Genomic DNA, 23109 nt, shown 5'->3' with positions numbered 1-23109 from the left:
CCCCATCTCTCTTTCTTTCTATCTCTTCTTTCCATCCCCTTTCTTTGTCTATCCCTGTTCTTCCTTTCTCTTCCTTTCTCTCTTCCTTTTACTTCCTTTCCCTTTTCTTTCTTTTCTTTCTTGTCTATTCCTTCTTTCTTTCTCTCTTTCCCTCTCTCTTTCTTTCTGTCCCTTCCTTCCATTCCTTTGTCTATTGCTTTTTTCCCCTTTCTCTTTTCCTTTTACTTTCTTTCCCTTTTCTTTCTTTACTTTCTTGTCTGTTCCTTCTCTCTTTTTCTCTTTCCCTCTCTTTCTCTCTCTCTTTCCCCTCCTCTCTTTCTTCTCTCTCTCTCTCTCTTTCCCTCTCTCTCTATCCCTTCCCCAACCTATCTACCTATTTTCTGCCCAGGCAGGCCTGGCCAATTTGTCAAAGGCCTGGGCTAATCCTGCCTGCTGCCTGCTCTCCCTTCACTAGCCACACGCATCAGTCTGTTTCCCCTTTCAGAGGCCCTGGCCCTTAATCTCCCCATTTCCTCCGCCACAATTGCCCCTTTCGTCATCCCACGGCCATGACTTTACCTTCCTCCCACAGCTGGCTGCCAGGGAAGGTAAGCCAGGGCTAAGCCATTGTTGTTGCTGGGCTCCCCGCCAGACCATATCGCCCTTGTCACGAATACCTGCAGCTGCAGTGTTTTTTTTCTGGTGCAGTTAGACTCCAGCCACACATACACAAAAAAGACGTGGCAGCTGGAGGCTTGTTGCAGTGAAAATTACTGACCTCCGGCTTTGCTTGCTCTGCTTCTCCAATGCACCACCATGGCTACATTCTAGACACTGGCCATGCAGGTCTGCCCCACTAAGCCTGCTACACTGGACGGACTTGCCCAAACAAGTCTGAGCAGAGCGGTGCAGCAGTCAATGGGATGAGCCTGCATGGCCAGCACCTAGAATGTGGTGGCAGTGGCACATTGGAAAAGTAGAGCAAGCAAAGCTGGAGGTTGGTATTTTTCACTGCAAGAAGCCTCCAGATGCCGTGTCTTTTTGCCACTTCTTTGCTGGCCAGAACCGAGCCAGGAGCAGCAGCTGAAGGATTCTCCTGCCAGCAAAGAGGTGGTGGTTGGAGGCTTCTTGGTGGGGGGGATGTGGACATGGCGAGACTTGGAAGACAGCTCCTGTGCCCTGCCTGTCCATTTTTGGTGCCTCCCTCCACATCTAAGTACCTTAAAGGGACAGGTTGGGGTGGCTGCCTTCCGAGCAGCAGCGGAGCAAAGTGAAGGGAGGCAAAAAAGTTCACCCAAATCTTCTCCTCCTTCTCAGGTATACACAGAGCCCGAGGGGTACTGGAGGGACTAGCCCACATGCCTTCTCCTTACAGAAAGTCCAGGCCTCACATGTGCACATGTGAGGTCCTGGGACTTTCTGCTAGGAGATGGTGCATGGGCTACCAGCTCAGTTCCAGCTGGCAAAGAAGAAACAGTTGGGACTTGCTGCCCTGTTCTTTGCACCCAGTGCACCTCATTGCTTGCTGCACCAGAATGGAGGTACAGGCTGGCAGGGAGCCCAGCAGCTCTCAGCCCTGGCTTCCCTTCCCTGATGCTATACTGCTCAGGCGATGCGGGCCGGGGTGGCATAGCATTATGCTCCCTGGTTGGCCCCCAACTCCTGCTTCTAGCAGGCAAGCCCCAGCAGCTGTGGAGAATCCAGGTGGGACCCAAGCAGGAATGGGTCAGCCCTGGTTCAGCTTCCTCTCAGCCACCAGCAAGCCAGGCAAGTGGGGTGGGGGGGAAGCTTGCTAGGCCATGAATGCTACATGGAGCTGTGGAGTTGGTGGCTAAGCAAGCTAGGCAAGTGGGCTGAGGGATAGGAAGCTTACTAGGCCACGAGTGCCAGATAGAGCCATGGCGCTGGTGGATAAGCAAGCCAGGAAAGTGGAGAGGAAGCTTGCTAGGACACAATTACTGAGGGTGGTGGCAGCATGGTGGTGGTGGCCTAGGTCAGCCCAGAAGTTAGGAGTCAAGAGTCAGCCAGGGCTTGTGGTGGTTGGGGGCAGCAAGAGCAAAGGCGGTGGCAGTGGTGTGGTGGTAGTGGTGGCCTCGGCTGGCCCAGAAGTTGGGACTTGACTGGGAATGGCGGCAGCAGTGGCATGCAGGCAACCAGGGCTTGTAGAGCCTCACTCTAGGGAGATCAGCTGGCTGGCTGGCTGGCTGGCTGGCTGTTGCTGCTGCTGGAAGTGATGGCGGCAGGCAAGAAAATGTGAGAAGCGATGTAGCGCACATGTGCTATAAAGAGTGACTGGGACGGGCAGGTGGGTGGAGAATGCCATCAGTGATTGTTGTGCATGCGCATAATGTTATGCATGTGCTATAAGGACTGACTGAGCAGGGAATGGAGGAGCAGGCAGAGAGGGGCAGGGCCAGCCAAGGGCCCATTTTACTGGTTCTCTGAACTACCAGGAATCATAACAACCAGTTCTACTGAACCAGTGTGAACCAGTAGAATCCCACCTGTGTAAAAAACTCTACAAAATAGACCCTTTTAAAGTGAATAAATAAGTCCCCCTAAATCATGGATTGATAATCCCATTTTGCAGATTTTTTTAAAAAATCTAGTCATTCAGTACATGAAGTGTTGCAGTTACATTGGATGTCTCCATAGCCAGCATTATGTCTACCTGTTCTGAAATATAAAGAAGATCTTTATGTTTCAATAAGATCAGTGAAATTCATTAATATGGACTATAATTTGATTTATAGGTAATAACACTTCACAGGAAATCAGTTGCTTCCTTTCCCTAGTATAGTCAATATGGATACATTTAATACCATGGTTGCATTAGAAAATCTGGCCATAAATCTAAATTTTATAGTTAATATTATGTTATGATAGATAACATTGGGAGACAGGTTGCAGAAAGGAAACATTTCTATTGAATTCAATTGAATAATTGTCATTATCATGTCTCTAATTGAGACTAGCAATATAGTAGGGTAGCTGGACATGGCAGAAAGGCAGCAGACCTGCCATCACTAGAGCCATAACTCTGCAGAAGTAGCTTGCAAAATATCCTTTAACATCTTAGTAACCAATGTGGGTATGTGAGATATTGGAGTAAGATGGACAGTTTCTCTCATTTGCAATCCTATCTGGACATGACTTCCAATTATCCAGAATTATTACAGATGATCAATTGGATCATGTTTGTCACTTATAAATTCTCTCTCTCTCCCTCCCTCCCTCCCTCCCTCTCTCCCTCCCTCCCTCCCTCCCTCTCTCTCCTGACATAATTAACAACCTCTCTCATTTTCACTGGCATCCCCTGACATGTTCCTTTGTCTTTTTTTTTTTAGAAAAAACTTTATTAATTTTACTTTAAAAACAACAACAACACAGCTACAAATTATATACAACAAAAAGACAAACAGGTCTTGGCATAGGCCAAGAGGGAAAGAGAGGGAGGCTTGAGAGAGGAAAGAGGGAAAGGTAAGGGAAGGGGCGGAAAGAGTAGGGAAAACAATTATAATAAAACCATATTTTTTGTGACTGTCTGTAAGGTCCTTTCTTCTTCAAAACTATCGTCGGCGGTGCTTTTCTTTATCTCTGCTTCGGAGGTCCTCGGCCTTAATTTTCCTAGAGGTGATCTATCTTTGGTTTAGCCAATTATACAAAGGATTCCAATTGCTATAATAGGTTGAGGATTCTTTATTTTTTAACGCTTGGGTTAGTTTGTCCATTTCGGTGCATTGTAAAGTTTTCTGAATAACCATAAGTTCAGTGGGGATAGAGGGTAGTTTCCAGCACTGGGCAAATGCCAGTCTGGCCACGGTTAAGATATGGATTGTAATATACTTCGATTTTTTGGATATTTGTTTATCAAAAATTCCTAGAAGGAAGGACTCTGCTTTGTACTCAATTTGTTCCTTGGTTAGGATTCTAACCAAACTAATAAAACAAAACGTTGACATGTTCCTTTGTCAAAGGAACTGCATTTGGGCTGGTACACAAAAAGATGACTGGATGGATAGAGAATTATACAAAAGAACACTAAGATCTGAAAATGGGTGGAAAGGAAATTGACAGGCTTGTTGAGAGATTTGATGGAAGGTAGCTTCAAGAATCATAACTGACTGTCTTTGAGAAAGATCATAAGTTAAAGAGAGAGGGATGCTGATCAGTTTTGTTTATATATTGTTGTATATATACTGCATATATGTCCCTGGAAACAGACAAAATTCTGGCAAAAGACCTTAATTATCTTCCTCCTCCATCATTATTTATTATAGAATACATTGTGCATTTTATTTGAATATAAATGTATTCCTTGGATTTTAACTAATAAGGAAGCTTCTTTATGTTTAAGATTTGAATTTCTGTGGAAAATGTAAATGTGTTCTTAGATAAGTTGCAGTATTTTGAGCTGTTGAATAGATAAACAGTATTTAAGTGACAATGTTCTAACTAATCCTTAATATTCAAATGCTGTGTACCAAAAATGACAGACAACAATTTGTATACACAGATTAAATCCAAGCAGCAGCTGAACTTTTACATAAAATGTGTTTTTAGAATGATATCAGAAACCAGAAAAGAAAATGAGAACAGTAATTTGCATCTTCCACTGAGGGATTCATGATCTTTGTAGCATGGAGCTCATTGGCTTGGCTGGAAGCCATTTCACCTTGGGGATCTTTGAGGAGAATAAGGATATTCAAAATGCATAATGCAATGCTTTGGAAAATAAATAAATCTTCTATTTTCAGAAACTGATATTTTCTGAAACATATCCCCTGCTCCCAAAAAAGCTTATAGTTCATAAGTAAAAATAAAATAACAAATATCAAATGATGTACTACCAGATTGAATTTTGGTATAGAATATAAAAGCATAAGATAATGCTGACAGTTAAAGAGAGTTGGATCATTGAAGATTATTCTTCTGAATGAGCAGCTTGCCAATAGATCTAAAAAGGAAGGCTGATGTTTAACTGTGTAAGCTTCACCAGGGGTGAATATTATAGAAACTAAGAAGAGTTCTATTACATTTTTTCATGCCATTAAGCAACACAAATACACAAATTTGCTTTCAATTATTAGTCTCACATCTAGGAAACTGTCATAACTAACAATAAGAACTAGGACAGACATTTTTCTGCTTTGCATTGTAATGTGAATTTCATAGATATTAACCAAAACAAGAACTGAAACACACTACTCCAAATTGTGTAAGTCAGTTCTTCATAGAAGAAAAATATGTAAAATGTTTATATGAGGAATCAGGGACACACAAAATGGTTAAAATAAGATTAGAATGCATTATATTAGAAAAAGCAGCTTGGAAAATATAGAAAGTTGCATATGTTATACAAAATTGCATATGTTATGCAAAATTGTATTCAAAGATTGTATAATGGGTGTAATTCTTATATTTCACTCCTCCCCACTGAATGGTAAAACCAATCTTCTTCTTCTTCTTCTTTTTCTTCAGCGTTTGTCTCGCGCTCGGGCGAGGTCCGCTAATGTCCTTGAGTACTGCTTCCACACCTTTCTGTCTGCCACGTGTGTCGGGTCTGCCTTCGCGATCTCTAGATCGGCCTTGATCGTGTCCATCCAGCGTTGTTTAGGTCTACCACGCGGTCTCGCTCCTCCGACAGTCACCTTCATTACAGATTTGATGATGGATTTTTCCTTGGCGCGGCTCACGTGGTAAAACCAATAACTTCATAATTAAAAGAGTATGCTGCTTCCAACTGTCCATTTAATTGTAGGTGTACTGTAGTTATGGAATAACTTGTTACTTTTGTAAAGAAATGATGAAGTGGAAACAAACAATAGAAAAAAATAGATAGGGAGAGATAAGATTGTTGGGTTGTTAGAAACATGACAGTTGTGTTGAGACCTTTTTAACACGCAATTGAAGATTGTAATAACACATTCTTATAAAAATTAGAGTCATTGACATATTTAAGAGTGTTCTGGACAAGAAACCAAGCTTTCTATTTTTTTTCCTGTTGAGAAGATGAACTTCAGAATAACTCAATCCCACCTCTGCATAAGTTTATAAAATCAGGTGAGGAATATGTATTAGCTTTGAGAGCATTTCCTGAAAGGTTTGTTTTACCATACCATACCTCAAGGATGGGTAAAATGGAAACTTGTTATGTCAGAATGGAAGAATTTCTCAGATAAGTAATATTGTTCAAAAATGTTTCTCATACTCGTAGAGCAGTCATGTCAAGGTCTACCAGGAATCTATTGTAATTCCTATGCATTTATTTATAAAATTTAGGTTATATACTTGTACATATTCTCTCTCCTCTTTCTTCACTCTTTTTAAAGATCATAAAAGAAAAATTTCCAAAACAGAAAGCAATATTCCTACTAAATATGGAAGTAAGCCAATCTGAAGTTCTAGGTATTGTTTCAAACTGGGGCAGATTCCAACCAGTCTGGTTCAGATACTCTTAAATTTGAAGTTGCCTTCAACTTGCACAAGATAGGTCATATTTTAAAGGGCTAATCTAATTTAAAATCCTCCATGAAGCTTCACATCTAATATATAGTTTGTCTGTACTCCAGAGAAATGTATGGTGGCAGGCACCAGGCACATTTTGGTTTTTTTTTAAAAAAAAACCCTGATGCTTGATTGTCTGAAATGCTCTATTTGGTGAGAACTGATGTAGGAATGGGAATGATTTGATTAACTGATTGATGGCTCTTTAATGACTCTTGACATGTAGCCTTTCAGTTGTTATGTCATACAGATGTAGGATGGAGAGAAATCTACACTTTCTGATTGATTTATCATTATCTTTATTTTCATTCTCACTTGACCTTCTTTGAGGCAATTTTCATCCAAATTGTGTTCTTGTCAATTCCTATGCTTTCTTTCCCTTCTGTCATGTGGTAGACACCAATAATCTTTTTCTTGATAACAAGAGGCAACTTTATCTAGAAACTACCTGTTCATGTATTTTATTCCAAGGTAAAATAAAAAATCAGTAAAGTTCTCCATTGCATTCTTTAATTTTGTCTAACTCAAAGATGCTAAACTTTAGAAATGAAGAAATATTTATGAAGAGCCCACAGTATAAATGCAAAAAATATCAGAGTGTGAAATGGGGGAAAAATAATTTTGTTAGCGATTGAAAAACAAGTGCAACAATCAAACTAATTTCATTGTTTTATTTCATCCCAACCCATCTTTTTTATGCAAAATTTATTATTTACAACTTAGCTTTTCCTCTTTTTCTTTCACACACTTATCTGAATGCAACTTTTTTTTTAGCCATTATGATATAATTTTCCTGAGATTTTTTATTTTAGAAATGTTCTCCTTTTTGAAATTTAATTTTAAAATATAAATTGATAATTTTAAAATAGAAATTGATATTATTGATATAATAGGGCATTTAAATTCATGGATGCTCTTCTAATTCTATAATGAATTGTTTTGGTAGAATCTATTGTTTAGCTCCTAGTGAAATGTGAGGCAGATTTCTTTACATAAAATTCTACACTTACTTTTTTAATCAACAGAAAAATGGAGCAAAATTAATTATTTCAGTGGTTAAACACATTTCTGTCAAAGTGCTGATGGAATTTTTTTTCACAAATTATCAAAGAAAAATGCAGACATACACCCCTGTATATTTCTTTTTGTACAAAATGACTTCAGAATGAAGTCCTCTCAGTATAAGTTTATCATCTGACAAATCATGTTCCTAGAATTAGTAATATAAATATTCTAATGAGTTAGAGACATTTCTTTTAGTTTGCTAAAGCATCTTTCAGTCTAGAGAAATTATTTTTAAAACTGAAAATTGATGCAAGTGGGCTTTTCCCCCCAGTTGGGTGGCTCTTTTTAGATATCTTGCATTCTCTAAAGAATAACCTTCTGAAAACAAACAAAAAAACCAATAATTTAAAAATAAAAATGGTGGAATCACATGTATTAAATATCTGCCTAAATATTAAATGCTAACTGAAGATCACCCTCAAGGTTTTTCTTCTGTGCTTGGTTGCTTGTAAGAGAAAACCTTGCCTTTGGGGGAATCTTACCATATGGTGTGTAATACTTTCATACATTTATTGAAAGTTTTCCCTTTTACTTTTGAAGACACATTAATTTATTACGTTTGTTACATTAAAACAGTAATGACTCACTGCATGGATTGAATATAGTGTATAAAAACTAAACGTATCTTTCCATTTAAATAAGAAAGCCCCTTTATTATGGGTCCATTGCAAAACTGGATTCAGGGTTTTGAAGGACATTTACAATAGACAAGCATCCCATCTAGCCTTATAACTGGAGAACTTTTAAACTTTTCTCAAGGGAAGCATTTTTGAAATGCAAAGCTGAACACTTTATTAAATATATAGAGTGTGTGGGGAATTAAGGGGAAAAAAACACATTTGGGGGTTAGGAATGAGATAAATGCCTGTTGCTTGGGAGACTAACCAGCTTGAAAAGAAGCACCCATTAAATAATTGCCCTAAAGCATAGATGCACAAAGGCTGACTGGTTAGAAGATTATGCTTTGAAAATAAAGATATTCACAAGCATTTTATTTCATACATTTAGAATTTTAAAAATGATCATGGGTCTCTAGACACTCAGGAGTAAACCCTAAGCTACAGCTGTGCTCATAAGTTTACGTATTCTGGCAGAACTTATGATTTCTTGGCCATGATATGATAAGACAAAAACTTTTCTTTCATTCATGGTTAGTGTATGGTTGAAGCCATTTATTATCAATCAACTGTGTTTACTCTTTTTATATCATAATGACAACAGAAAGTATCCAAATGACCCTGATCAAAAGTTTACATACCCCAGTTCTTAATATGGTGTACCGCCCCCTTTAACATCAATGACAGCTTGAAGTCTTTTGTGGTATGGATGGATGAGGCTCTTTATCTTCTCAGGTGGTAAAGCTGCCCATTCTTCCTGGCAAAAAGCCTCCACTTTCTGTAAATTCTTGGGCTGTCTTGCATGAACTGCACGTTTGAGATCTCCCCAGAGTGGCTCAATGATATTGAGGTCAGGAGACTGAGATGGCCACTCCAGAACCTTCACTTTATTCTGCTGTAGCCAATGACAGGTCAATTTGGCCTTGTGTTTAGGGTTATTGTCATGTTGGAATGTCTAAGTATGTCCCATACGCAGCTTCTGGGCTGATGAACGCAAATTTTCCTCCAGTATCTGTTGATAACATACTGCATTCATCTTGCCATCAGTTCTGACCAAATTTCCTGTGTGTTAAGTTTGAGCAATGAGAGGCTGAACCAGAGCATGAGTGCAACAGTACTTTATTTTACAAATAAAGGGCTGACCGTGCTTGCCAAGCCTGGAACTGGCTCGCAGCAATCAGCAACCAGCAATCAGCAACTCAGGACATAACACTGTGCCTTTGATGCTCACACATCCCCAAAACATCAGTAACCCACCTCTGTGTTTCATAGTAGGAATTGTGTACTTTTCATAATAGGCCTTGTTGACCCCTCTCCAAATGTAGTGTTTATAGTTGTGGCCAAAAAGCTCAATTTTGGTCTCATCACTCCAAATGACTTTGTGTCAAAAGGTTTGAGGCTTGTCTCTGTGCTGTTTGGTGTATTGTAAGCAGGATACTTTGTGGCATTTGCATAGTAATGGCTTTCTTCTGGTGATTCGACCATACAGTCTATCTTTCCTCCAGTGCCTCCTTATTGTGCATCTTGAAACAGCCACACCACATGTTTTCAGAGAGTCCTGTATTTCACCTGAAGTTATTTGTGAGTTTTTCTTTGCATCCCAAACAATTTTCCTGGAAGTTGTGGCTGAAATTTTATTTGGTCTACCTGACTGTGGTTTGGTTTCAACAGAACCCCTCATTTTCCACTTCTTGATTAGTGTTTGAACACTGCTGATTGGCATTCTCAATTCCTTGAATATCTTTTTAATTATTCTTTCCTGTTTTATACAGTTCAGCTACCTTTTCCTGCAGGTCCTTTGACAATTCTTTTCCTTTCCCCGTGACTCAGAAGCCAGAAACATCAGTGCAGCACTGGATGAAAGATACAAGGGTCTGTCAGGAGTCCAGGAACTCATTGACCTTTTATACACACAGACTAATTACAAGTAAACAGATCACAGATGAGGATGGTTACCTTTAATACTCATTCAAACCACTTTGTGTCAACCTGTGTACAAGTTATCAGGCCAAAATCACCAAGGTATGTAAACTTTTGATCAGGATCATTTGGGTACTTTCTGTTGTCATTATGATATAAAAAGAGTAAACACAGTTGACTGATAATAAATGGCTTCAGCCAACCATTACCCATGAGTAAAAGAAAATCTTTTGTGTTATCATTCAAATTCTCTGAAAAATGGCCTAGAAATCATAAATTCTGCCAGGGTACATAAACTTATAAGCACAACTGTATGACTACTATAAATAGTTATTTCTGAAATAACTGAGAAATAATTAATGCAACCCATTGATTTCAATAGGAATAAAGTTAGATTTTCAATGCAGCCTCTTAAACAATGGATCTTCTGAACAGACACATATTGGATTGAATAAAAATTTATAAATGTAATATAGGTACTCACTGTTATCAGTTGTTCAATGCACAATGAGATTAATCACTGTGCAAATTCACATCATCTATGCATACTCGGGACACATTTAGAATTCTGTCTAGGTAATCTCATAGAATGACTGCCATGAGATATCAATTCACAAAATGGCTAAGTTGATGGTCATATGTGATAATTAAGACTCTAATAAATAAATCATTTGCCTAGATTTAGCATATTTGCATATTTGTACTGATCCAAAATACAAACCTAGATCTTTGATTCTATATTTTTTTTTCTGAATGTCCCTTAATTTTCCAAACAGAGTCTAGCACAGTTGACAGTCATATAAAGGTCCTCTCATGAAAAAGCAAAGAAGTCCTGAAATCCCATTCAGATTGAGTAAAGAGAGGATGGAGCCGCATATGGGGAGACATAGAAGACAGTGCTAAAGCCTGTGGTCTAATGTCCTTAGATATATTCATTTTATCCAGTTCAATCCAGGAATTCGCAAGGGATAAATTCACAGATAAGAATGATAAGATGTGCATTTTGATCTAAATGAGAGGGCTTATGTACTAGTGTTAGATGACCTGAAGTACTAATGTGCATCTTTGCATAATACTGTCATGATATATAGTCATCATTGTGATATTACTAAGGCATGTTAGAAACATCACTGCTGATATTGCCTGAACAGACTTGCTCTCTCCCACAGAACATCCCCTAGAAGTCATGGGATTTGGTAGGAAGGAACAGAATTTGAAAGCAAGGAGCAATACGAGAAAAGAAGACGGAATAAGAAATATCTTAATCATTAGCCATAGAAGACAGACAAGAAGAAACAGATCTTGATCGCCATTCGATCAGTACATCTGAGGAACTAGACATCTACTAACTTATTAGAAGAATGAACGGGCATTGGTCATATTACAACTGAAACTATTTCTCAATGAAAACTGATAATGCTTTCATTTTGGGGGAAAAAGTTCCCTCACAAACATTTGCATTGCACTGATGCAGTCTTCTTGAACTTAGGAATCCTCCAACTATGTAGACATAAACTTGTAGAATTCTCAGAAATACTATGTGGCTGGGAATTCTGGCTTTAGGGATGGATGAATCTGAGAAAAGTCTAGAATCCAACAGAAGTTACAGGTTACAATAAAAGAGTCATGTTGACGCAGAGGTTAGAATGCAGTACAGGCTACTTCTGCTGCCTGTTGACTGCCTGCAATTTGTAGTTCGAATCTCACCAGGCTCAGGGTTGACTTAGCCTTCCATCCTTCTGAGGTCGGTAGAATGACTACCCAGATTGTTGGGGCAATATGCTCATTCTGTAAACTGCTTAAAGAGGGCTGTAAAGCACTATGAAGCGATATATAAGTCTAAGTGCTAGTGCTAGTGCTAAAACGTAGGATCACTGGATTATCACAGCAGATAGAGGACACTTGCTAATATTCCTGTGGATCTGGTTCGGCCACTGAAAAATACATGATATTTAAAAGTGCTGTGTTAATTATACTTATAGACCAAAATGAGTGTACCCTATGGTAGATATGAGACCCATTGTAGAAATGATGTTTCTTTGTCAGGTCTCTAACATCTTACTGATCCCTTTGATCATTATTATACAATACAAATAAGTTATCTTTTCTCTCTGAACAAGACGGATATTTATGAATACGTAATTTACAGAGAATTAAAAACTCATTTTAAGAAGAGCAGAACTGGCTCAGTTTTTTGTAGAAATGCTATGAAACTAACAAACACTGTGCTTTCCTCAAAATTACATTCTTATTCTTTATTTGTTCAGATTCAGGAGATGAAAGAGAACAAAAGCAGATGTTAATGGAACTTAAATGAGATGGTGAAAACAACATTAATGTAGCAGCAGGAAATGTTAAAATAACAATAAATCAATTCAGTTTCCATGATAAGGAATAGAGTTAATAAGGATAGGAATAGACAATAACTCTTTTGTTGTATGGTCTCTTCATTGTACTCTGAACTGAAAATTTAATTTGCACCACTGACAGATGCTTCTCTCTCTGTCTCTCTTTCTGTTCCCATGAGGCTGACACTTGACCATTACCAAGTACTTTGAATGAATGAATGAGCCTGACAGTTTCAAGTCCTTGTAGAAAAGTAAACTGTTGTGTTTAATAGATTTATACCTTTAATATATGCTTCAGAGTCAGTTGTTCAAGAAGCAGAAGTCAGGATGGAATTTTAGTCACATATGTCATTTTTGGTTAACATAAATAACCATCTGCAAAAGAAACAGCCTGTAGTATCATGAAGGTTTTGTTTAACCCTCCCTGGGCAACTCCAAAATAAATCCCATTAATTTTAGTGATGCCTACTCTCAAGTCAAGACGTGTTGAATTTGCATTTCAGTTCACTGAACAGTAATAATATGGCATATTTTTATCTATATTGATGCAGTTCTTTCTCAATTTTATTTATTTACTTCCACATGTCAAGATATTGTTTAGTAAAATACTTTAAAAGCTTTAGTAATAGGGCCTTTTCAGAAACTGTCATTTAAACCAGGCTTTTTACTTTTCAATACAAAAATGGAGAGAGGGCATATTTTTATATTGCATTATTCTCAGGAAATTCAATTCATGTCTATTGAAATGTGAAGTTCGGGGTTAAATGAATTGGGTATACTTTTCTTTTCATGTTTGCTGCCATGCATGATTTCCCGTTAAGAAATGTGAGAGAAGGGCTGGTTTACTTCATGGCATGGGGCCAGCCTCTTAACACATTCAAAATCATGTTACACAATGGCTCTTTCACTGAAATATCTCACAACCCAGAAGGAAAAACTACATTTTAGAAGACAAAATCATACTGTACATTCGCATGCCTTTTCTTTTTTTCCTTTATAAAAATGTTAAAAGTTAGTTGTTCAAAATCTTTCATTATCTCTCTGAATACCATGGTATATTTCTAGTCTCAACTTATTTTCATTTATATTATTTAAAACATATGTATGTAAGATATATATATATCAATGAACACATCACCCTGTCTATAATTCAAGGTTATTCTATAGTTATTCCATATAACATTCCATTGATTTGCACATATTTTAATTTTTTTTCTAATGTTCTCATTCAATTTTGCAATGTTCTCTACTATGTACATTTTATGTGCAATTTCTTATGACACAAGCATTTTGCACATAGTTCTCTTAATATGTATGGCATTGACAAACCAAGATTTGCATTGCAAAGTTGAAAAAAGTGAGAAATCTTAGCTACAAATCTGTCAGTTTATAAAACTAAATAATGAGATCAAGTCAGTGTTTAATAATGTGGGGTAGGGAACCCTAGGGATTCTGTAATAATTTGCTTATTTCACATTAAGTATATTAAAAATATTTTAGCTAGAATTCCCAAATCACCATGTGGCATTGTATTTTCTTTTTTCAAATCCTCAGTGGCCACATAACAGAAACAAACCTAGCTAGTTTTTTTCTGTGTCACTTATCTTTATGAAATAATTATTATCTTCAACTGTTTTTCCTTAACCTAACTTAACATCTTTTTTTCTTTTGCTGTTATATTTTCTTTTATACAAACAAATTGCATAAAAATAAGGTTTGTGGATAGAGGTTATTTGTGCCAGTCTAGGGAACCCTATTAAAGTATGGCCAAGCCTACATTCTACATGGCCATCAATATTTTATTTTATATGTGATCAACAGGAAAAGGGTGTTTGGGTTTTAGGATCCTGGGAAAACCAGTTCCCTCTGTTCTGCCTTATCAGATAGGAATATTGAAAGGATCTTCCAAGATCCCAGGGTCTGGATTTTTTTTTGCTGGGAAGTTCAGATTAGCCTCAGCTCTGTTGTTCCAGCACTAATAGGAAAATACATTTTATTCAGATAGGTTGCATGATATGTAACTAAATTTGACAGTAGACAGATTGCATATGCTCTGTTACTGATTTAGTTGGTTAGAAACATATGGTTAACTTTTTGAATTGGGGCCATAGCCAGAAGGAGAAGAGCTAATCTGTGTATGTGTGTGTGTGTGTGTGTGTGTGTGTGTAAAACTTCTAAAAAGATACAGCATTTACTTTAATTTTACTGTTATCAATGAAGATTGACTTTGTAGAGATTAGGATTATATAATATCAGATGTTCATTTTTGTCATTCTCAAGCATATTTCAGTGAATAAATGATGTCTACAAAGTGTTGGAACTGATTTAAGAAAGAGAGGAAGCATGATAAGGAAGGGAAAACCAGAATGTGAAAATATTTTTTTTACAATAAAAGAAGATTGTTTCAAACAATGTCTGCAATGAGATTGTCCCACCTTATTTAACTGTTATTCCAAACTACAAATAATATTACATGCCTTAACAAAGTGGTCCCCATCCTTCATGACTTGATGGCCTGGCTGGGGAGGGGGAGAGGTGAACTGGGCTGCATGAGTGTCAGGCTGGTGCATGAGTGCACAGTTTGACTTGTGCAAACATCAGGGTGGCACATATGTGCATACGGGGACAGCTCAACTTTCCCAATGTTTACACAGCCCAATTGCGAATAGGCTGCCGCCTGGTAGTGGACTGCGGCCCAGAGGTTGCGGAGCCCTGTCTTAACAGTCCTCTAGAGATTCCATTTGATACTTGAATTTCTTTGAAAACTATAGAATGAAATACTTTAATTTAATTTGGAATATTTAATTTATGCATTTTTCTATAAGTTATCACTTATGGATGTCTTCATGAAATGTGAAACGGAATGATAATAAATTTGTATAAAAGAAATACTTTAAAAGAATGTCTCTTGACAAACAGCTGAAGTATTCTGTTATTTTCATCCAGCATGATTAGGGACCAGTTGATTATTACCTAGACAACAAAACAAATTTGATTTCAGTCTTGTCTCTCTTTAAAGTTTCTAGGAGCCAGATGTCACAAATGTTTGCTCTCCCTAAGGATGCATACTTCAGTATAAAAACAAAAGATAGGCACCTAAGACTAAGTAAGAAGTGTCTTAACTTGATATGACACTATAGTAGGAGTATTACAGAAATTAATCATGTTTCTTTTCAATTTAAGTTCACTGTCATATTGATTATCATTATCAATGCAATAAATCACCAGGAAATATAAACTGAATGCCAAGAGCAGGAAGGCCGGAATTATCCTCTAAGGCAGCATCTATCCTGATTTCGTACCATCAGGAATGAATGATGTGCCCATTGCTATGGTGACAAGCGATGACAGCATCATAAGCAACTTGGAATAGATGCTTTTAGGATGGAAAAGAAAACCAACATATATGGGATAACTAAGGTTGGTGTCTAGTCTACACCTTCATTATCTTACTAACAAGCATGATGACATAGCTTAAATTGGCCAAAACCATGATGATTGGCAGAAGTTAGGACATATGGCCCCATCTGGGAATAAGTATGGCAGTTGTGACTTGGAATGTAAGGAAAATAGCTATGTTATTTATTTTATATCTATGCTGTATATAAGAAAAAAGGCATAGTTATAAGTCTTTGTGATCTGGTGAATTGGAGTTGATAAATACTTGAAGGAAAATAAAATGTAGATGTAATTATGAATGGAAGAGTACAATGTATGCAAAAAATATGAGTATGCTAATTTAATGTGTAAACTTGTCTGTGAAAGTGGGGATCCATAGATTGCTTACAATTATTGCATGGTATATTCCAGTCAATGGTGATAATACCAGAACATGAAAAAGATTAGGAAGATTGTATGGCAGCTGCATACTATATAGCTCTGTGATGGCGAAACTATGGCACACGTGTCACAGGTAGCACGCAGAACCATTTGTGTGGCCATGTGAGCCAAAGCCAAACCTACCTGCACTGCACATGTGCACACCTCCCAGCTGATTTTTGGCCCGTTTGAGGCCGTTTTCGCCCTCCTGGAGGCTTGAGGGAAGCCTCTGCAGCTTCGGGAGACCAAAAAACGGGCCTTCTGGAAATACTGGAAGTGCCCATTTTCAGCCTCCAGAGGGCCTCTGGAGCCCGGGGATGGCCATTTTCACTCTCCTGGAGGCTCTAGGGAAGCGCTTTCGGCACACCACAACAAAAAGGTTCGCCATCACTGGTATAGGTTGTAATTCCAGGTGATCTTCAAAATCAGTCTACTTAGTGTAATCTAACTCAGCATTACAATAGTCTAAGTGAGTTGTGATGAAGCCTGGGTACTGGCAACAGGGCATTCAGGCCCAAGTAGGGTTATAATTGGCATGCCAGCTGGTGCTGGGTAAAGTCATTCTACAAAGAGTCCAGAGGACTAGTTATGACGAATACCAGCTGCTTTTAAGTGGAAGGAAAAATTTAGAAACCGAGCCAGAGAGTGAGAAAAGTATAGCTATTGAAACAGGACATAGCCCCTGGTTTATACTTGGGTAATATTCTGGGATCAATCTAGAAATGGTATCCCCAAGTCAGATGGAAATCATATGCTTTGAGAAATGCAAGAAGTGCCACCACAAAAGGATCTCACTTTTTTCCAATGCATAGGAGAAATTATTATCTAATTATTCTATTAGCACTCCTAATCCTGCAAGGGTGGGTTATTTGAAATATCTCATCTTCCCAATTACATCTGCCCATCCCATTAGATCTGTCTGAAGAGATATGCTATGGGCCAGTTAGGGCAGAATCTTAGGAGCTGAGCTTTCTCCACCAAGATGCTCGCCTTATTGGACATTCTCTCCCTCAAAAAGTTTGGTTAACCCAATCTCTAATCATTTTCTAGACATTCTTCAAGACCTGGCCATGTCATTAAGTTGGAGATCTCATGGGACTTGTGACATTAATTAACTATTTGGCTAAAAAATTAATCAATGGAACAGTTTGCCTCCCAGAATTGTGGGTGCTCCATCTCCTAAGGCCTTTAAGAAAAGATTGGACAATCATTTGTCTGAGATACAATAAGATTTTCTGCCTTCTGCAGGGGATTGGTCTAGAACACCTCCAAGGTCCCTTCCAGCCCTATCATTTTAAAAGATATTGAGGTGGCTTCATTATTAACATCTAATTTCTTGTGTTTTTAAAAATGTTTTAATAATGAAAATGTTATCATTCATATTCTCTGAAAAATGGCCAAGAAATCATAAATTCTACCAGGATATATGAACTTATGAGCACAACTGTATGTATCCATAAATGTACATGTACATATACAGATATAGTCATATATATCTGCCTTTCTTTGTCCAGCCTTAGTTGTTTCTATTCTTTAGAAACAGGAGTTGTGTAATTTTTTTTTCAGTTACCTTCTTTCAGATAAATATTTCCCATAACCTTTTTCCATTTCTTGGCCAGGAAGCTACAATTCTGAAAAAGTGCCAAACTCTCCTGACAGATAAACATAATATGGGATTCTAGGATGACATGAGTTTCCTGATTTATTTTTAATGTCTGCAAAGAATCGCTAATCTATTTGCCAATGCGCAGGAAGGAGTATTATATATTTTCACCACTTTGAGTTGTTAATAAAAATAATAAAGGTGGGATATAAATGAGAGAGAGAGAGAGAGGGGGGGGATTCAGAAATGCAAAAAATATAAACAAGTAAATAAATATCTACACACATACAAATAAATGTTTCTATTTCATTTGTATTATATTAGATTTAATCCATAACTTTAATCCATATCTTCAAAAGTACCTTCGCCATAATATTAACATGATGTTAAAGTCAGCACCATAACAGTATGAAATAGATTTAGGTGCCATAAACAAAAAAAGTCTTCCTTATTGACATCCATCTTCAATAAATTTCATCTTTGATGACTTTAAATTTGAACCCATGGTATAAGTAAAAATAATGAAGATGATGTTTGTCCATCACATTTAAAGAAGACCTTGACATCTAACAGGTTACATCAGATCAAATCTCAATAATAACAGAATAAAACAAAAAAATAGCTAGTTTTTATAGAATGCTATCTGGAAGGGTTCAGTATATTTATGATTTCTTTCTGTGGGTGGGGGCAGACTGAACTTCAACATGTGATTGTTCCAAAGAACTGGCACTGTTGCTGACAAGCAGTGACTGACTCCCTTTTTTCCTGGTAATGATGTGCAAGGAGTGATTGAGAATCTCTACATTGTGCAAGGAGTAATTTCTCCCTAGATGACGTAAGAGATTGAGCTGATTCTAGTTAGAGCAGGGAGCTATGAGCCTAGCCATAAATGGCTTTATAGGCCAAAATGAGCACTTTAATTACACCCAGAAAGTAACTGGTAGAACTATTTGGCCTGCAGTATAGGTGTAACATGTGCCCAGTAATTGGTGCCAGATAGCACAGAGATATGGGCTAAGTGCAGCCTCTTAAATTTTTTAAAAGCAGCTCCAGGCAAAGTGCTCAGCAATAGTCTAAACTGGGTAGTAATAATAGAATGATAATAAGTAACAACTTCCACCAGATTAAGTTTGCCACTGGTGCTAAAGATGGGCAAAGATTGCTCCAAACATGGATTCCATCTGTTATAATAGTAATAATTGTGAATACAGAACCATAAACCTGCTTCTTCGGAGATAGTATCTACCCATAAGTTAACAGTGAGATTGATGGAGACAGTTGATTAAAAAAGCAGGCCCCCTCATCTTGTTGGTTGCTTTAGCCCAAGGGTGTCAAACTCACGGCCTGCGGCCCAGATGCGTCACGTGCTGGCCCCCTCCCTCCCAGTTTAGCAAAGGGGAAAAAACTCCTGATATGTCACATGATGCTGCCGTGACGACGTAAGTTTGACATCTTTGCTTTAGCCTATTCTATTTCATGTAGATACTGACAGGCACAGGTAAAGGTTCCTTCCTTCCTTCCTTCCTTCCTTCCCCCAGTTCCATTAAGACTCTGGATGGCATACAAAATTAATAACATCAGGAACCAATAAAATAAAAAGAACAATGGGCTTCTCAAAGGAAAAACATTCAAACAAACTGCTGTCTGATAATATATCAAGGTTTTAAAAAATTAAATTCAGCCCTTTCAATTGTTTTTCTTCTTGCATATGCATACTGATCCATGCCTGCCAACTCAATCAATAGGCATGTGGACAGATATAAAATAAAAAGGAGTATGCAAGTGTTTATTGAACTCACATGATTTAAGTTTAGGAGATAGTTAATACTATCTCTTTGGGATCATGATATTATCCATACATCCTCTGAAATTGCATGTTGCATAGACAAAGGGAATTAAAAGAATATTTTAGTTAAAAAATATGTATTTTGCTGAAAGTTTGTTTTAAGAGCTAAACAAGCAGCCAAGCATATGAAATATTCAAAGCTGATTGTGGTTTCAATGCAGTCTGCTAAGGGGATTTATTTGTGGAAGTGACAAATGAATCCTCTGTTTCAATATAGCCATTTCAAACCACAATCCCAGTTATTTTTGTAATTCTGGATTCATTAAATCTCTAAATGTTCAGATTGAAAAATAAATATAACTTTGTGATTGTCAAGTATCACTTAAGAAAACTTACGGAATTTGGTCCCTCTACATGATTTGGGAAGAATGTGCAGATGGCACTGATTTTTACTGAAGCTTAAACAATGTTTTTGACAAGCTACTATGAAAGAAAGGTAGAATGTGTTTGTATATATATCTTCTTCTTCTTCTTCTTCTTTTTCTTCAGCGTTTGTCTCGCGCTCGGGCGAGGTCCGCTAATGTCCTTGAGTACTGCTTCCACGCCTCTCTGTCTGCCACGTGTGTCGGGTCTGCCTTCGCGATCTCTAGATCGGCCTTGATCGTGTCCATCCAGCGTTGTTTAGGTCTACCACGCGGTCTCGCTCCTCCGACAGTCACCTTCATTACAGATTTGATGATGGATTCTTCCTTGGCGCGGCTCACGTGGCCGAACCATCGTAGCCGGGACTGCCTCATGACCGTGGGGATGGGCACGACGTTGAACCGTCTACGCACTTCTTCGTTCCTGGACGCGATCGAGTAGGGTGAGGCCTACCGACCATCGGAGCATTCGCATCTCCATTATCTGGAGTCTGCTTTCGACTTCTTTGGTCGTCGGCCAGCACTCTGCGCCGTATATGGCCACGGGGCGCACCACAGAGTTATAGATTTTCGCCTTCAGGCGCATCTTGTCACAGAGGACGCCCGTGACGGACTTCCATTTGCCCCACGCTGCATTGATCCTGGCTGCCACCTCAGTTTGTAGTAGGCCTTCTTCCCCAAGAGTAGTTCCCAGGTACTTGAAGGTGGAGGCGCGCGGTAGCTCCTGCCCGTTCACGTGGATGGAGCCTGTCATTTCATTGTCAGTGGTCAGGTATTCGGACTTCTTTAGGTTCAGCCGGAGCCCGAACTGCTCGAGGCGGTCGTGCCACTGTTGGACTCGGTGCTCGAGTTCAGCCTTGCACAGGTTGGCCAGGAACACATCATCGGCGTACAGCAGCGTCCATGGGGCGGGCGTGTACAGGTCGTGTGTAATTGTGTCCATCACCAGAATGAACAGCAGTGGTGAGAGAGCAGAGCCCTGGTGTACGCCGACGGTAATATTAAACTCCTCTGATATCCCAGCTGCCGCTTTTACACGGCTTTTGTGACATCTGTATAGGAGTTGGACCCATTGTACGAGCAGCTCAGGCACGCCGTGATCTCGCAGTGCGTACCAGATGAGATCGTGCGGGACTCGGTCGAAGGCCTTTTCCAAGTCTAGGAAGGCGGTGTGGAGCGGGATTTTCTTCTCTCTGTGAGCCTCCATCAGCATCCGCACACCGAAGATGGCGTCGGTGGTGCCGCAGTTCTTGATGAATCCAGCCTGGTTGACGCTGATGTCGACGATGTCCCGAATGCGCTTATCAGGGCGCGTTCAAAGATCTTCATAGTGTGTGACAGTAACCTGACCGGTCTGTAGTTGGAGCAGTCCGCTGGGCTGCCCTTTCCCTTCCAGATCGGAACAGTGGTGCTGCGGTACCAGTCGTGTGGCACTTTTCCCGTGGAGACGATGTTGTTGAACAGCTCGCACAGCCACAATGCCGAGCCCGGTAGTGCCTTTTTCCAGAAGTCGGCAGGGATGTCGTCTGGTCCTGTTGCCTTACCGTTTTTCATGGCCTTGATGGCGTCGGCGACCTCGCTGGCATAAATGCCTGAGACTGGGCCTTCAACTGGGTCACCTCGCGGGGTTCGTGGGTGTGGGAACTCCTCGGTGGAGATCTTCTCGAAGTATTGCCGCCACCTCTCCGCAGCGTCTCTGGGGTTGACGATCAAATTTCCCCTTTCGTCGTTGATCCCATGAAACTGGTCAATGTCCAGGGTCTTCCTGTGTCTGCTTTTGGCTAGGCGGTAGATCTCGTTCTCGCCTTCTCGCGTGTTCAGCTTCTCGTAGATGTCATCGTAGTGGGAGCTTCTGGCTGTCGCTACTGCTTTCTTGGCTGCCTTTTTGGCCGCCTTGTATTCGCAGAGCTTCTCGCTGGTCTTGTCCTGAAGAAAGGCCTTGTAGAGCCGTTTCTTCAGGTGTACGGCATCTTGTACTTCCGGTGTCCAGAGCCATGTATCTCGTTCGATGCGTCTCCGTCCTGGCTTGGTGCAACCAAGCTGTTGGCAGCCGGCAGTGTGAACAGTGCTCTTCAGCATGGACCACGCTTCCTGTGGCCCGTCGACCATCTGCAGGAACTGCTCCGGTTTGATGAGGGGTCCCGCCATCTTCTTCTGGTTCCACCACTTGATTCGTGGCTGGTCTGCATTCCTTTTGTCAATCCTGGTCTTGGGCTTGCTGATCCTGATCTTCGCCATCAGCGGCCTGTGCTGACTGCTCGATTAATGCGGTACACCTTGGCGTTGAGCACGTTTTTAGCGGCTCTTCGTCATACGATGATGTAGTCAATCTGTGTGTGGTGGCTCCCGTTTCTGCTATGGTAGGTGAGGAGTTGAGATTCTCGCCTAATGAAGCAGGTATTCGTGATGGTCATATCATGGGAGTCGGCAAAGTCCAGGATCCTCTGGCCATTCTCATTCGTATCGCCTGTGCCGTGCCCACCGTGGCACTGGTGTCCGTTTTTGTCCCGCCCTACATGACCATTCAGGTCGCCCGAGATGATGATGTCGTCTTCGTGTGGGATCTGCCTGAGTTGGCTGTCGAGCAGTTCCCAGAAGGTATCCTTCTCCTCCTCGTGACATCTGGTCTGAGGGCGTGGCGGACAAGATGTGTGGCGCTGCCTCTCGGTCGCTACGACGATTATCATCAGTCGTTCTGTGAGGCGCTTAACTTCTGCGACGGAACTTTGCCAGCTTGGACTGACAACCACAGCTACACCGCCGCGGTTTTCCTTACAGCTGGTGTATATGATCTTGTAGCCGTCTATAGTTGTAGCCTTGTTGCCCTTCCAGCGAGTTTCCTGGAGGCAGCAGATGTCCAGCTTCCTGTCCCGCATGGCCCTGACGATCTCGGTCGAGCGTCCAGTCAGCGAATCCACGTTCCAGGTGGCCACCTTGAGCATCTGGCAGTCCTCTGTTCCCCGCTTGCGTTTTTTCACACGGATCGGGTAGTCTCCGTGCGCATCGGACCCGGACGCAGTCGCCCCGAACGCGGTAGCATTGG

The 23109-nt window shown here is 39.9% G+C and overlaps 1 pseudogene; it reads left to right on the top strand.

The window, feature by feature from the left end:
* The first annotated feature begins 1408 nt into the window (after positions 1-1408).
* LOC148125593 (uncharacterized) overlaps positions 1409-23109 on the top strand; it is a 64806-nt pseudogene continuing 43105 nt past the window's right edge.

The sequence above is a fragment of the Pseudonaja textilis genome, chromosome 5, assembly GCF_049901715.1.
Source record: "Pseudonaja textilis isolate UNSWEBS1 chromosome 5, rPseTex1.2, whole genome shotgun sequence".
In the NCBI taxonomy this organism is placed as follows: domain Eukaryota; kingdom Metazoa; phylum Chordata; class Lepidosauria; order Squamata; family Elapidae; genus Pseudonaja; species Pseudonaja textilis.
This window is presented reverse-complemented; position numbering and strand designations above follow the sequence as displayed.